This window comes from Triticum dicoccoides, chromosome 5A (assembly GCF_002162155.2).
Source record: "Triticum dicoccoides isolate Atlit2015 ecotype Zavitan chromosome 5A, WEW_v2.0, whole genome shotgun sequence".
Classification (NCBI taxonomy): Eukaryota; Viridiplantae; Streptophyta; class Magnoliopsida; order Poales; family Poaceae; genus Triticum; species Triticum dicoccoides.
In genome coordinates this window covers 10,321,972-10,339,642 of record NC_041388.1, presented here as the reverse complement: position 1 = coordinate 10,339,642, position 17,671 = coordinate 10,321,972, and positions in this window count along the sequence as shown.

Here is a 17,671-nt window from a genome sequence, read left to right as displayed (position 1 = left end):
TATTTATTAGGGGGCGAGTCTTCATCATCACTATCATCAATATTATCAGTTTCAATAATTTCATTCTGTCTAGCCCTAGCAAGTTGTTCATCAAGAAAATCACCAAGGGGGACAGTAGTATCAAGCATAGAAGTAGTTTCATCATAAGTATCATGCATAGCAGAAGTGGCATCATCAATAACATGCGACATATTAGAATTAATAGAAGAAGCAGGTTTAGGTGTCGCAAGCTTACTCAAAACAGAAGGTGAATCAAGTGTAGAGCTAGATGGGAGTTCCTTACCTCCCCTCGTAGTTGAGGGATAATTTTTTGTTTTCTCGTCTTTCAAGTTCCTCATAATGACCAGCAGATATAAATCCCAAGTGACTTAAAGAATAGAGCTATGCTCCCCAGCAACGGCACCAGAAATTAGTCTTGATAACCCACAAGTCTAGGGGATCACAACAGATTTCGAGGGTAGAGTATTCAACCCAAATTTATTGATTCGACACAAGGGGAGCCAAAGAATATTCTCAAGTATTAGCAGTTGAGTTGTCAATTCAACCACACCTGGATAACTTAGTATCTGCAGCAAATTATTTAGTAGCAAAGTAATATGGAAGTAACGGTAACGGTAGCAAAAGTAATATTTTTGGGTTTTGCAGTGATTGTAACAGTAGCAACGGAAAAGTAAATAAGCGAAGAACAATATGTGAAAAGCTCGTAGGCATTGGATCGGTGACGGAAAATTATGCCGGATGCGGTTCATCATGTAACAATCATAATGTGTCTAGAGGTGCCCCCTGCCCCCGTATATAAAGGAGCAAGGGGGGTGGGGGGGGGGTTCCGGTAACCTCCCGGTACTCCGGTAAAATGCCGATTTCACCCGGAACACTTCCGATGTCCAAACATAGGCTTCCAATATATCAATCTTTATGTCTCGACCATTTCGAGACTCCTCGTCATGTCCGTGATCACATCCGGGACTCCGAACAACATTCGGTACATCAAAATATATAAACTCATAATGAAACTGTCATCGTAACATTAAGCGTGCGGACCCTACGGGTTCGAGAACAATGTAGACATGACCGAGACACGTCTTCGGTCAATAACCAATAGCGGAACCTGGATGCGCATATTGGCTCCTACATATTCTACGAAGATCTTTTATTGGTCAGACCGCATAACAACATACGTTGTTCCCTTTGTCATCGGTATGTTACTTGCCCGAGATTCGATCGTCGGTATCTCAATACCTAGTTCAATCTCGTTACCGGCAAGTCTCTTTACTCGTTCTGTAATACATCATCTCGCAACTAACTCATTAGTTGCATTGCTTGCAAGGCTTAAGTGATGTGCATTACCGAGAGGGCCCAGAGATACCTCTTTGACAATCGGATTGACAAATCCTAATCTTGAAATACGCCAACCCAACATGTACCTTTGGAGACACCTGTAGAGCACCTTTATAATCACCCAGTTACGTTGTGACGTTTGGTAGCACACAAAGTGTTCCTCCGGTAAACGGGAGTTGCATAATCTCATAGTCACAGGAACATGTATAAGTCATGAAGAAAGCAATAGCAACATACTAAACGATCGGGTGCTAAGCTAATGGAATGGGTCATGTCAATCACATCATTCTCTTAATGATGTGATCCCATTAATCAAATGACAACACATGTCTATGGTTAGGAAACATAACCATCTTCGATTAACGAGCTAGTCAAGTAGAGGCATACTAGTGACATTTAGTTTGTCTATGTATTCACACAAGTATTATGTTTCCGGTTAATACAATTCTAGCATGAATAATAAACATTTATCATGATATAAGGAAATAAAATAATAACTTTATTATTGCCTCTAGGGCATATTTCCTTCAGTGTGGCGATGGAATCCATACCCCTGAGTCTTGTGAATGGGGAGAATGGTTGCTCGTGCAGTTTGATAATGGTGGCGAAAGGGGGAATAATAATATCCCTAGAGGTGGAGGAAGCATGGGAAGTGGAGGGGGCCAAGGTGGAGGAAGAGGAAACCCGGGCGACCCAAATGAGCAGGAAGTCGCGGACATGGACCTGGGTGATACCATCATCCCTACGGCGCGAAAGAGGCTCATTGGCCAGGATGGAACTCCGGTCAGTACACCTAGCACGGGACATGTTACTGAGAAAGTACTGTTGATTGAGAACAACAGTAAAGGAGTTGTTGATAAAAGCCAGCTTAGCACACCGTAGAAAATACATGACGATAAGTGGTTTAGGGCAGGGACAGAGATGGATAATCAACATGGGAGAAGTTCATCGGCGACCTCCTTCAAGGAGGATCGCCGGAACCAATGAAAATCATAAGCTGGAACTGTCGGGGTCTCCTCGGTGCCCCGACAGTTCGTTCGCTCCTGGATATCCAGAGGCGACATAAACCGGATGCATTTTTTCTGTCTGAAACGCATTTGGATGAGGATAAGGTAGAAAGGTTGATGAGAAAGTTGGGCATGGACGAGAGAATTGTGGCACCTTGTTTGGATGGTAGAACGGGCAGTTTGCTAATGGTCTGGAAGAAGGAGGTGAGGATATACTCCCAGACCACCGCACGAGGAGGGATTGATGTTCATGTGCATGAGACAAATGGAGATATTTGGAGAATCACGGGTATATCTGGAGAACCTAGCTGGGAACACAAGCATCGTACATACCAATATATACGAGACTTGCACGCCCAGTCCAGATTACCTTGGGTCATTATTGGTGACTTTAATGAGATCTTACTGTCATCAGAAAACGAGGGAGGGGCGCCAAGACAGCAAGCCCGCTTGCAAGCTTTCCAGGACGCATTATCAGATTGTGGTCTCGAAGACCTGGGATACGTGGGGGATAAATTCACGTGGTTCAGGGGTGGTCTGAAAGAGCGACTTGACCGAGCTGTGACGAACGGCGGGTGGATAAGTATGCACCCATATGCAGGCATGTGTAACTTGGATATGGGCAAATCAGATCGTAGGCCCATAATGTTGGATACAGAGTACCTTGCGGGTGTGGCAGAAGCAAAGCCACAATATAAAAGGCGTTTTGAAGCTAGATGACTAGAAGAAGAAACGGTGGAAGAGATCATAAAAACAACATGGCATAAGGCACATCATCAATGCCTTTATACCAATTTACATGAGAGAGTGGATGCTGTCCACCGTGATCTGCATGAATGGGATAGGAAGGTCCTCAAGGGACCTCAGATTCGCTTGAATGAAGTGCAAAAGGAGCTGGAAAAACTGATGCAAGTTCCTTTCACAAATGAGGTTCGCTCGAGGCAAAAAGAATTATCAGTTTTAATAGAAAATTTGCTAGATCAAGAGGAAATCTTCTGGGCCCAAAGAGGCAACGTTAGATGGCTTCGTAGAGGGGATCGCAATAGTCAATATTTTCATAATTTTGCCTCTGCTAGGAAGAGGAGGAATCTGATTAAGAAACTGAAGGATAATAATAATGGGTGGGTAGAGGGAAATGATAACCTCAACCCACTTATTTCAAATTATTTCTCTAGCCTCTTTTCCTCTGATGTTACAGATTATGATCAAGGCTTGCTGAATACGGTGAAACCAAAAGTCACTACACAAATGAACACAGCATTGATGGAGCCGTACACACGGGAGGAGGTACGGAAAGCCTTGTTTCAGATTGGGGTATGAAGGCACCCGGGCCTGATGGACTGCATGCAATTTTCTTTAAACGCTTCTGACACATCCTAGGCGATGAACTTACGGATGAGGTGCTAGAGGCAGTCCACAACAGGAAGATACCGACCGGTTGGAATGAAACTAATATTGTGTAAATTCCTAAGGTTGACAGCCCGGAGGTAATCACTCAATATCGACCTATTAGTTTGTGCAATGTTGTCTATAAAATCATATAAAAAATGATTGCAAACAGACTCAAGAAGATATTTCCAGAGGTAATTTCTCCAACACAGAGTGCTTTTGTACCTGGAAGACTAATTACTGACAATGTGTTAGTAGCTTATGAATGCTTTCATGCAATAAAGAAGAAGACCCATGGATCGAATGGAATTTGTGCAGTAAAATTGGACATGATGAAGGCATATGATAGAGTAGAATGGGTTTTCTAGAACAAATGGTGCTGAAATTGGGGTTTCACCCAACCTGGGTGGAAATGATAATGCAATGTGTCTCCTCAGTGACTTATAAAATAAGGTTCAATGGAGTGGAAACAGAAGAGATTATACCATCGAGAGGCTTACGGCAAGGAGATCCTCTATCTCCTAATTTGTTCTTGATTTGTTCAGAAGGGCTTTCTAGCCTATTAGATCATGAAGAAGAAGTGGGTGGTATTGAAGGGATACGTGTTTGCAGAGATGCACCATCTATTTCCCACTTGCTTTTTGCAGATGATTCGCTGATTCTTATGACAACAAATGTTCAGAATGCAAACACACTGAAAAGAATTCTAGAAGTTTACTGTGGGAGTAGTGGTCAGTGTGTAAGTACTCCTAAATCGAGTATTTTCTTCAGTCCAAATACAAGTGTGCTGGTTAGGGAGGAGGTATGTGTAAATCTGAATATTCTAACTGAAGCATTAGCTGATAAATACCTGGGTCTCCCCACTATTGTGGGAGTCGATACAAGTGACTGTTTTCAACACATTATAGACAGAATTTGTCAGAGAATTAAGGATTGGAAGGAGAAGATGCTCTCAATGAAGGGGAAAGAGATTTTGTTGAAGGCAGTGGCCCAGGCAATCCCCTCCTATGCTATGTCCGTTTTTAAACTCCCCAAAACATTTGCAAGGAAATTATAGATGAGATTGTAGGTTTTTCATGGGGGGGTAGTGAGGAAAATAAGAAGATGCATTGGTTTGCATGGTGGAAGTTATGCATCCCGAAGAGTAAGGGTGGATTGGGGTTTAGGGACCTGCACAGTTTTAATCTTGCTTTACTAGCAAAACAGTGTTGCGCTTACTCCAGAATCCCGAATCTTTGTGTGCACGAGTTCTAGGTGCAAAGTACTACCCTGATGGAAATATTCTCATGGCGGGACCAAAAAAGGGCTCTTCTTTTACTTGGCAAAGTATTGTATCGGGTATACAAACTTTTAAGAGAGGGTGCATTTGGCGGGTGGGTACGGGTTCACAGATTAATATCTGGAATGATCCTTGGATCCCAACTAGTGAAACAAGGAAAATTATAACTCCAAGGGGAGCTACTATGTTGAGCAAGGTTGAGGAATTAATTGATCCCTATACTGGGCAGTGGGATGAGAGTTTGATCCGAGATGTTTTCTGGCAAGTTGATGCACATAGAATCTTGCAAATACCTCTCAGAGTGCAGGTGATGGAAGACTTTGTATCATGGCACTATAACCGATCGGGTTTCTTCAATGTGCGATCAGCCTATCATGTGCAACTCCAACACCAATTTTGAGGCAGGGAGAACCTAAGTGCAGCACAAGGTAGCCGTCCAAATCATATCTAGAAACGTGTGTGGGGACTGAGAATTCCTGGCTAAGTTAAACACTTTGTGTGGAAGGTGATTAGGGGAGTTTTACCATGCTATGGTACCCTTGCAAACCGCCATATTCCAGTTACGGGACAATGCCCAATATGCAAGACAGGATATGAGGATTCGCAACACTGTTTATTCACATGTAAGAGGGCGAAGGATATATGGAAGGAGCTGGGACTCGAGGCTGAAGTTTTGCAAACTGTTGCCGAGGACCGGTCAGGCGCATCCACTCTGGCTACTCTCTTAGAGCGTCAAGTTTCAAAAAACGACCTATCTGTGGCCGAATTAGCTGCAGTGGCAAGCTGGTATATTTGATGGCAACGACGACAAATTGTTAAGGGCGAGATAGTCCGACAGCCGCACCAAACCTCCATTGCAATACGAGTTCTAGCAACAAACTTTATTCGCTCATTCACACCGAACCAGCCGATGATTAAGCGTGATCATATGTGGCACAAGCCAATGAGAGGAGTGGTTAAAATCAATGTTGATGCATCTTTCAGCGCCGAAATTTTGGCTGCCGGCACAGGAGCAGTGGCACGAGATGAGCATGGTGACTTTATAGCGGCTGCTTCTTGGTTCATACCGCATGTGTGTTAGTGGATACGGCAGAGATGATTGCTATCCGGAATGGTTTCTATTTGGCTGGCAAGATTGGTTGTAACATACTACACATTGAATCGGATAGTTCAAATGCAGTGAGTGCTCTCAATTCTGAAACTGTCCTGGGACAAGAAGCGGCTATCCTACCAGAGAGCAAAGAGATGGGCCTGGATTATGCGAAATATGAAGTAAGTAACTGCCCTCGGGAAGCAAACTGCATTGCTGATTGCATAGCTAAGTCATCTCTAGCTAGTAGATCTTCAGAGTTTTGGGAAGGTGCTATCCCAGATTTTGTTTCTCAACATGTTGTAAACGATCTTGCCATTATGTGAGAAATAAAGTTTTACCCCTTCAAAGGAAAACCCTGAGCTACCTCATTTTTGTGTTACTTATAGTTGTTTACTACTTTTCTTTCTTTCTCCTTTCTTTTTTATTTTTCCTTTTTATTTTTATTGGAACAGTTTTGTTCTTTTTTTTCTTGCATGCACTTTTTCTTCAAATTCATGATTTTTTAAAACAGATGATTTTTTTTTCCAAAATCGATGAATTGTTTTCAGAATCGATGAACTTTTTTGTTAAAATCTATAATTTTTTTAGAATGATAAACTTTTTTAAAATTTGATGAACTTTTTCGAATATGTTAAATATTTTTTAATATTTGACGAAATTTTTCCAAAAGTCGATGAACTTTTTCAACTTTGATGATTTTTTTAAATTGATGAACGTTTTTTAAAATTCATGAACTTTTTAGATTTTTTGTGATTGTTTTCAACTTTTTTTCAATAAAGGATGGATTTTATTAGCTCAAAATGAAGCATCAAGAGGATACAAAACACCATGAGCACACACCCGGCCTCTGCATAGTTAGGATGCACCCAGCCAACATGAACATATGCACACAAGAAAACACACCGACCAATAGCAAAGTCATGTAAGACCAAATCTATGAGCGGGCGAGGAAAAAAACCAAACTGATCAGATTCGTGATCGGCAAACTACAACAATGACCATATTCGCACCAATCATCTCATGACATCACACAACCGACGAGTTTCTTCAACAGCAACGCCTTTAGGATAGGAGCAGCATTCAAACGCCGTCGTCGTCGGATCCAACCACCAAAGGCTAGAATCTGGGTTTTCACCCCGAAGAATTAGTCCGAGCATATCCGAACAATGCCTCCAGCAAGGTAACGATGTCAAAAACATCGCCATTGCCAGGTATAACCAACTTGGATCAGACCTAGGTTTCACCCCGGAGCTCGCAATCGGGATGCTCGATTAGCACCACCATCGATGTCACTCATGTGTTGTCACCACCACTTTTCCGCGAACCCAGCAGCTACGTGTGATGTGCGATCACCGCTGCTGCACAACCATCCCTATGCGCCAAACCGTTCTCCATAGTTTGCATCTTGCTGCCGAAGTCAACCACCGGATCTAAAGGGAAACCCTTCCGAAGACCTTTTAGTGGCCATCACAATCTGCAACAAGACTGTCGCCGCAGGCCGGAGTGGTCATCTCCACGGTCGAATCTGGGTGATGGGACGACCGCTTCGGAAACCCACCAATGTTTGGCCAGATCAGAATGACGGGTATCATCGCACGATGGCAACAACAATCACCACGCCACAGATCAAGCCCAGCCAGCATCCGCAGATCAAGCCCCGCCAGCGTCGATGACCACCGACCCATGCCTTGCTCAGGCTGAGCAGCACAACCAGAAGGCGAGGCACCCAGGAGAGGACATGGGGGCGTGTTCCACCACTAGCCTGCGGTCGTTCAGCAATTGACGCCGTGATCCGCCGCCATGCCCACGACCTTCATGATCACGTTCAGATCCACGCGGGGGGGGGGGGAACGGCTCAGGAGCAAGAGTCCCGCCGCCACCGACCACCGACCGGAGCTCTGCCCGGACGGCAGCGGCCGGCGGCGGCGAGGGAGAAAGAAGGCGACGGGGGCCTAGAGGAGCGGCGGCGGTGAGCCGCCCGAGTCGCCGATGGACGACACGTGGGCGTTCGAAGCCTTTTTTTCCGTGATTGTTTTCAACTGGTACAGGTTTATTTCATTTTGTGATTTTTTTGAACGCGTTTTCAAATTTATGTTTTCTTTGTTCAAATAATTATAGTGAGTATATAATACTAGTATATGTTTGGTTTTTGTACTGAATGAATGAATGGTCAAAAGTGCTTTATTTCCTAGTGTGTGCATTTACATTGGTGAGGAGTTCGAGTCCCACAACTCCCTATTAAAATGTGAACGATTTTCTTGGCGGTTTGCTTTTTCTGCTGGTTTGCTGGACCGGCCCATGTGGTGGGGCACGTGGGACAGGAGCTCCCCGGTGGATATGTTGGAGTAGAGCCCAAAAACTTAGAAATTCATTTTGGAGCTCCAGCTACATGGAACTCGTTTTTTTTCGAAAAAATCAAAACAAATGTTTCAATATTTCAAAAAATTTGAGAGAAAATCCACATTGTCATATGGTTGTATCCTACATACTCGCACATTTTCATGATGAAAAAAATTGACATGAGAGTTACACAAAAAGACAAATCATTGACATTGAAAACAGCGAATAGTGTCTGCACTGTTCACTATATACAGCCAACGATTTTCACTTTTTTCTGTAGCTTACGAATCAATGTATTTTCTCATAAAAATTTACACACGCGTAGTATACATCCATATGTCAATGTGGTCTTAGAAATTTTTGAAACTTTGAAATGTTATTTTTGAATGTTTAAAAAAAAGGACTCCAAATAGCCCGAGCACTAAAACGCCGCACTCCGAAAAACTGCATTTTGTAAGTTGAAGATGAGGAGGAAACTCAACCCACCTTGAGCTTCAACAAGTCCGCCGAAGCTTCTTCTATTCCGAACATCATATGTATCCCTCTAAACATTATGAAACGAAAAGCTTTACACCCCTCACAAAAAAGAGTTCGCCGTGCCTGATGACACGTTGGATTTCTGACCAGATGGCGTATAACTGATTGCTATGATCAATGGTGATGCCATCAAAGATGTTAAGTTGAGTGATCCACATCCCCTCTCAATAACCTCATTAACTCCCTCTTTCAACAACCTCTAGCCTTTGCTATCATTCAAACTAATATTATTCACCAAGATTGCCCGTATATATTATGTTGGGATCTAACCCCTAATGGTACTTGTTCTTCCAAATCCACTTATAAATCATGTTTGTAGGATGTTCATGCAAATCCAAGAAATACTCCTTCCCAAGTTTCTTTGCAGGTCAAAAATCTTCTCAAGTTGATTTGGAAGCAAAATTTGATGATCACCAAAGTTCAAACTTTCGCTTGGAGACTCCTTCGGAATGTGCTCCCCACAGGTTTGCGGGCTGGGCGCTTTTCCATACATATTTCTCAATGTTGTTGCGGATGTGGTCAAAAAGAGGATGAGGTTCACCTATTTTTTCTTTGTGACTTTGCTAGAGCTGCTTGGTTTTCTCATCCTTGGTTCATTAGAACAGATGCTTTAGTTCAGAACTATCCCAATATTCAAAGTATTGTCCTTGCTTTACTTAATATGAACCATCCACATGCTTCTTGTCATCATTCTAAATTTTATGGGGTGTCTTTGGAAAGCGAGGAATGATTATCTTTTTGATAGAAAGAAAGCTGCCCCTCACCAAGTTAATATTGCTGTTGCTTCTCTATGTGCTGATTTCTGTGATCTGCTTAATAGTTCTTCACAACATTAGTCTCAAAACTCCAGCTGTATCTTAATCCATACTAATCAACTTCCCTTGCAGGGACAAACGCTTAAATCTAATCTTCTTATCACAGGACCGAAAGTATATACTGATGCAGCTTTTAAGTGCAAAAAATTCTAGGTTTATTCCAGGGAACATTTCTTTGTTGTGGGATCAGAAGGAAGTCAGTGTTGAGATTCAAGCTTCCATCTCCATTACAAGTACACCTCTTGGCTGCAACTTTTTCTCTTCTCTTGGCTGCACAAGTGGCCGAACGTCTCAGCATCAGCCAGCCGACTTTCCTCACAAACTATCTCTCTTTGGCTTCATTTGCGGCCAGTAGGAATATTACTGAAACTACTACCCCTTTGACTATCAGGAAAGTTTTAGCTGATTTTTTATGCTACTCTTCAGACCTTCAACCTAGGGTGTTCCATATTTTCAGGGAAATTAATGGAACTTCTCACAACATCGCTCATCAGGTTCTTATATCAAATGGAGAACCTGACATATGTTGTTTTGCTTCAGCTCACAGGAACATGACTTGCCCAGTAGTTTCTCTCCTCTCCAATTTCCAGTTCGAGGGCTTTGTAATTCATATTGTACATTGCTATTGAGCTGAGCTGAATGGAAAGTTTGGCGCTTCGTGCGCCATTTTTTGTTAAAAAAACACCCCCTCTCAATGCATGTTGACCCACCAATTCTTCCTTTAAAAGATAATAAAGATGTCTCGTGCAATGTCCTTGGGGAGTTGCTCGTTGTCCGACGAAGAGGAGTGCCAAAAGTCGATCAGTTTGCTTGCCACCCCCAATGATGATTCTAGTGGCTTCACAGTTCATATTAGACTTACGGATTATATTTATAGGAACTAACGGACCAACCCTTCTCCCCTCACTAAGGGCATGTGCAACAGTCTAGGCGGGTCATGCCTATACCCTCTCTTCATGTCAGATTACAGATGCACACAACCCGATAAAAAAGGGAGAAGAAAAAAAAGGATCCCACTACGATGATCAAAACCATGTAGTTGCAACACAAACCACTGCGAAGGCAGCACCTGGAGTCCAAATTCTCCAAAAGGGACGCCTCCAAAAAGGAAACAGTGCACAAGCGCCGTTGCCACCCGATCATAGATCTTAGGTTTTCATCCTGGAGAAAGTCCGGTCTCAAAATAATGCCTTCAACAAGGTCATTGCCAGGCACAACCACTTAAAGCCAGACCTTGGATTTTCACCATGAAACATAAGACTATGTACTCCTCCTATGCTGCCGCCCCCGCTTGCCAATGTCGCTTCTACAAGTCAGGAAACACCAAGCAAAGTCCTCATCGCCTCGAGGACTCAGTTCGCTATTACTAGACCTCAAACCTCAGCTGCCATGACATTCTCCGCCACTATCTTCACCATGAAAATCTAAACACCGACATTGTCCCATGATGGCAACACACAGCGAAGCTTCGCGTCACTCCCTCTTGAAGCCGCCCGGCCAAAAATACGGGTTCACACGACCAAATCCCATCCAATCTAGCAATCTACAGGCATCAGGCGCCAAATGGAGATCGCCGACGGAGCCTTCTGGAACTTGTCACCGGCCAGATCAATGAGGACAGACATCAAGTAGAACACCATCTTCACGCGAGAAGAACACTAGGACCACCTCCTTTATTAGGCAGATCAGCAGGCCCCCATGCCGCCGCCCGCTGGCTCCTGATCAACAGTCTGGAGAATTCAGCGGGCACCGCCATCACCATCCGCATCACGCGGAGATGAGGGGCTGGGCCGCACCGAGACACCCGAACCAGGCGCCATGCCACCCACGTGGCCATATCGATTGCCAAAGAAGTCCAGGGCCGCCGCCCCGGTGTCCAACTCCGGCGGACGAGCCGCGCCGTCCAGGGTCGCGACGAAACTCCAGCGAGAGATCCCGCCACGCGTGAAGGAAGAGGCCCCGACCGCTGCCAGTTGCACTTGGGGATGAGAGCCCGCCACCGCCGTCAGCCGGATGGCCTTTGACTGGCGGCAGTGGGGAAGTAGGGGCGGAGGAGAGGGAGGTGGTGGCTCTAGGATCCACCCGACCCACCCCGCGTGGGAGCGACGCGGGTGTCACGCCCACACAAGGTATGTAATGGAAGGAAAGAAAAAAGAATATGACCAACCATCTTCTCAATGCTAGCTAGTTTTGCATGTAAAGCTTCCATGGCAATAAAATGGCGCAGGTTAACAAGCTTGTTGCCTTTCGGCAAATCTGTACTAGCTCCCCAATCATTTATATCCAGCACCTGTAGGTGATACAACCTACATACAGGTACAGAGCAATTCAAACCTGGTGAGCAGATAAAAGCAGTCCAGCTCCCGATAGTTTTTTTTGAATCTAGCAAATTGCTGGCTTCAATTAGATTTAGCAGAAAGCAGCGAAAGAATAATATGGGGAGGATCTGAAGATCAAAGAAAAAGGACGCCGCTAACTGCCACACGTGTGGCAGGAAGGGAGACGCACCACACGTCTCTAATGCAAACAGATTGCCACGTCATCGCATGCATGCATGTAGGAATCTTTTTGGATTTTTAGTTTTTAAAATGTTTTATCTCTTAAATGAAAAATCCGATTGAAGATCCATTTTCACCATTAAATCCCTCGTGATGAGATCTTCGAAACTAGATCCCATGTTGATATGTTTTGATGAATTTTTTTTGGATTAAAAGTTGCCATGTCTATTGCATATGAATTGCCATGATGTTTACACTGAAGTTGCCATGATATGTTTCAGCTATTTTCTTCTATATTTAAAAGTAATTTTTGACATTTATAAAACGGGGAATTAAGAAACTAGACTTGTCATGAACTATAAACTAAAATTGCCATGATACATGCACGTAAAATTGCCATGGTTCATACAAAAAATAATTTTCATGGTCAAAGTACTGGAGTTGCCATCATCAAAATACTAAAATTGCCATGATCTACAAACTAAATTGCCACATGGCAACTTTAGTTTAAGCCCTATGGCAACTGTAGTGTAAACATCATGACAACTTCTGGGAAAAAAAATCGTCAAAACGTATCAACATGGGGTCTAGTTTTGAAGATCTCGTCGAGACGGATTTAATGGTGAAAACAGATTTTTAGTTTGCTTTTTTATTTAGGAGATACAACATTTTTAAGCCGAAAGCCAAAAAAAAAAATCTGCTGATGTTATCTATTCATACGTGGCAAAATGAGTGATGATGGAGGCGTGTGGGTGATGTGCAAACGCCCACACATGTGGGCGTTAACATTTTCGAAGAAAAAAGAAGAAAAACGGCAACCCTATTGGCTGCAGAACAACACTACGCTTACACAGTGGATCGCCCTCCACCCACAAAAGAACAATGCAGCTCCGACTCCGGCGAAGAACTACAGAGAAACTAGACAAGGTTGGCGTCACGAGAGATCGCCAAACGGACCACCTGTCGCCAGTCATCGTACGCCACCGGGGCCCCACACCGCAGCTTTGACTTCGCAGCAACACGCAGCCGAGGTGAAGTCATGGACACGCCGGAGAAGAGCCGACTACCACGACCAATGCCATGCCTCCAACTGCTCACCCCATCATCGTTGCCACAGAAGCCCAACCAAACACGACCAGCAGTAAGAAACACCTTCCTCCTATCACTGGTCTCCCTGGCCGGCAAGAAGCTCCTAAAACGATGCCCCAAGAGGTGCGACGCGCGTCGCCATCATCGCCTGATCCCATGGGATCGAGGGTTTCCCCTGAGCTTTCTTGCGTAGTGGAGCGAGCAGAGACGCCTCAGCGATGCCTTCTAGAAGGAAGCGGCGCCCGCAGGTGTCGCCGTCGCCTGCCCCAGCTCCAAGTCCGGCAGCAAGGTCTTCACCCGGTGTTGTGCCGACAACCACCAACCCAGGCCAGTCCACCGCCACAGCCTTCAGATCTGAACGCCGGGGCCCAGATCTACACCATTGCTGCCGGTCCACACCGGATAGCCGTCATCCCCATGCGCCCGACGTCCATCACAGCCACCCGCAGAGTAGGACGCCGGGGCCCGATCCGCCACAGCTCCCGCTGGAGCTCGTCATGGAGCGGCGCGGCCGCGCCCAACTCAACCCCGCGTGCTCCAGTCTGCGGCACGACACGTCGCCGCCATCCTCACCTTCCCGCCCACGCCTCTTACCAGCACCTCGCCATGCGGAGGAGCTCCCCCCGTCGCTTCCACTCGCCAAATCCAGGCCACGCGCCAGATCCGCGCCCTGCGGCCTGCACGCCCGTGCCTCCGTGCGCTGCCTCGCCGGCCTGCTGCGCTGCCCCGAGCGCGCGCAGCCGCTCGGGCTCCCCCCGGAAACCACCGGCCCACGCCAGCACCTCCGGACGAAAGGAGGAAGGGGCCCCGCCGCCGCCGAGCCGCATGGGCTTTGCCCGGCGACCGCTGCCGGCGGCAGCGAGGGGAGGGAGAGGTGGTAGTGGGGTTGCTGGCGGCGGCGGCTAGGTTTGCTCCCGAGCCGCCCACGGGAGCGACACGGGAGCGGCGGCTAGGTTTGCTCCCGATAGTGAAGATTGAAAAATGATGAGATGTTGTTCCGTACTATTGAATCCAAATCATGGACTACCATGTCCAACTTCAACACTCGGACATATTTCTCCTCACTGAATCCTTTTCGGAATGTTTTTGCACACTCCAGGTCATGAGGCCCAAATAGCGTCAACGGTGCTTAATTTATTTTGCCGCAACTCGAAGAAAGGATTAGATAGTGATCACTTGCAGAAAAAGCTCATTAAGGCGCACGGTGCCATCTAACTGTGCATCGTATTCCCATTTTGTGATTATGCTGCCATGACGGACAAGCCGTGATGTAGTAGAGTAGTACAGGCCGTCCCAGCCCCCGCGCGTCGCCTCTGGCGCATGGGGGAAACCCTAACCGCGCTGCCAGCCGCCCCTCCCCACTCCTTCCCCGCTTCGCCGCCGCCGGAGGGGACACCGGCGAAGCCCGCGTGGTCCCTAGGAAAGGTGGCGGCGGGGCGTCCTTGTTGTTTCGTCATCTCGCAGCGGCCGGTGGCGCACGGCGGTGTTCCACCTGTGGCTGGCGCCTGCTGTCCGTGGGACAGCAGGGCTGGCCCTGAACGGCGCTTGGTGGTGACCACTTGGTGGCGCGTGGGTGGGCCGGATCTAGGCTTCGGGTCTGCGTCCCCATCGTGGCAGCGCTTGCCGTTGCCCTCGGCCATGGGGCGTGGTCCCGGACGGTCCTAGCGCCGGTGGTGCTGGCCAGGACGCATGCTGGCAGCGCCCGACTTCATCTCGCGTCGTCTCGCTGGCCAATGGTGGTGGTCATCTTCTTCGTAGAGATGGCCGGCCAGAGGCTTGGTGATCGGATCTCGACGTCCATCATCTAGTCTCGGCTGCGAGTTGGGGAGACATGGTTGCCGGTGAAAACCGAGCCGACGGTAGGCGATGGCGGCGTTCTACGCCGTTACCTTGATGGAGGCATCATCGTGCAACTCCTGTCGACCCACTCGTGCTTCTCCGGGGGAAACCCTAGGATCTGGTGTTCCAGATCGAACGATGGCGGCACTGTGGTGTTGTTCCTCTCTTGGGAGCATCGTTTGTGGAGCAACGTGATAACCCACAAGTATAGGGGATCGCAACAGTTTTCGAGGGTAGAGTATTCAACCCAAATTTATTGATTCGACACAAGAGGAGCCAAAGAATATTCTCAAGTATTAGCAGTTGAGTTGTCAATTCAACCACACCTGGATAACTTAGTATCTGCAGCAAAGTATTTAGTAGCAAAGTAATATGGAAGTTGCGGTAACGGTTGCAAAAGTAATATTTTTGGGTTTTGTAGTGATTGTAACAGTAGCAACGGAAAAGTAAATAAGCGAAGAACAATATGTGAAAAGCTCATAGGCATTGGATCGGTGATGGAGAATTATGCCGGATGCGGTTCATCATGTAACAATCATAACATAGGGTGACACAGAACTAGCCCCAATTCATCAATATAATGTAGGCATGTATTCCGAATATAGTCATACGTGCTTATGGAAAAAAACTTGCATGCCATCTTTTGTCCTACCCTCCCGTGGCAGCAGGGTCCGAATGGAAACTAAGGGATATTAAGGCCTCCTTTTAATAGAGTACCGGACCAAAGCAGTAACACATAGTGAGTACATGAACTCCTCAAACTATGGTCATCACCGGGAGTGGTCCCGATTATTGTCACTTCGGGGTTGCCGGATCATAACACATAGTAGGTGACGATAGACTTGCAAGATAGGATCAAGAACTCACATATATTCATGAAAACATAATAGGTTCAGATCTGAAATCATGGCACTCGGGCCCTAGTGATACTTCTCCAACGCATCTATAATTTTTGATTGCTCCATGCTATATTATCTACTGTTTTGGACCATATTGGGCTTTATTTTCCACTTTTATATTACTTTTGGGACTAACCTATTAACCGGAGGCCCAGCCCAGAATTGCTGTTTTTTTTGCCTATTTCAGTGTTTCGAAGAAACAGAATATCAAACGGAGTCCAAACGGAATGAAACCTTCGGGAACGTGATTTTCTCAACAGATATGATCCAGGAGACTTGGACCCTCCGTCAAGAAAGGAGGGTGGCGGTCAAGAGGGTGGAGGGCGCCCCCCCTAGGGCGCGCCCCCTACCTCGTGGGCCCCCTGAAGCTCCACCGACGTACGCCTTCCTCCTATATATACCTACGTACCCCCAAACGATCAGATACGGAGCCAAAAACCTAATTCCACCGCCGCAACCTTCTGTACCCAAGAGATCCCATCTTGGGGCCTGTTTCGGAGCTCCGCCGGAAGGGGAATCCACCATGGAGGGATTCTACATCATCACCATAGCCCCTCTGATGAAGTGTGAGTAGTTTACCTCAGACCTTCGGGTCCATAGTTAGTAGCTAGATGGCTTCTTCTCTCTTTTTGGATCTCAATACAATGTTCTCCCCTCTCTCGTGGAGTTCTATTCGATGTAATCTTCTTTTTGCGGTGTGTTTGTTGAGACCAATGAATTGTGGGTTTATGATCAAGTTTATCTATGAACAATATTTGATTCTTCTCTGAATTCTTTTATGTATGATTGGTTATCTTTGCAAGTCTCTTCAAATTATCAGTTTGGTTTGGTCTACTAGATTGGCTTTTCTTGAAATGGGAGAAGTGCTTAGCTTTGGGTTCAATCTTGTGGTGTCCTTTCCCAGTGACAGTAGGGGCAGCAATGCACGTATTGTATTGTTGCCATCGAGGATAACAAGATGGGGTATTTATCATATTGCATGAATTTATTCCTCTACATCATGTCATCTTGCTTAAGGCGTTACTCTGTTTTCCTTAACTTAATACTCTAGATGCATGCTGGATAGCGGTCGATGAGTGGAGTAATAGTAGTAGATGCACGCATGAGTCAGTCTACTTGTCTCGGACGTGATGCCTATATACATGATCATACCTATATATTCTCATAACTATGCTCAATTCTGTCAATTTCTCAATAGTTATTTGTTCACCCACCGTAGAATACTTATGCTCTTGAGAGAAACCACTAGTGAAATCTATGGCCCCCGGGTCTATTCTCATCATATCAATCTCCATCACTTTATTATTGCTTTTCTTTTTACTTTTACTTTCACCTTGCATCTTTATATAAAAAATACCAAAAATATTATCTATCATCTCTATCAGATCTCACCCTCGTAAGTGACCGTGAAGGGATTGACAACCCCTAATCGCGTTGGTTGCGTTGAGCTATTTGTTTTGTGTAGGTATGAGGGACTCGCGCGTAGCCCCCTATTGGATTGATAACTTGGTTCTCAAAAACTGAGGAAAATACTTACTCTACTCTGCT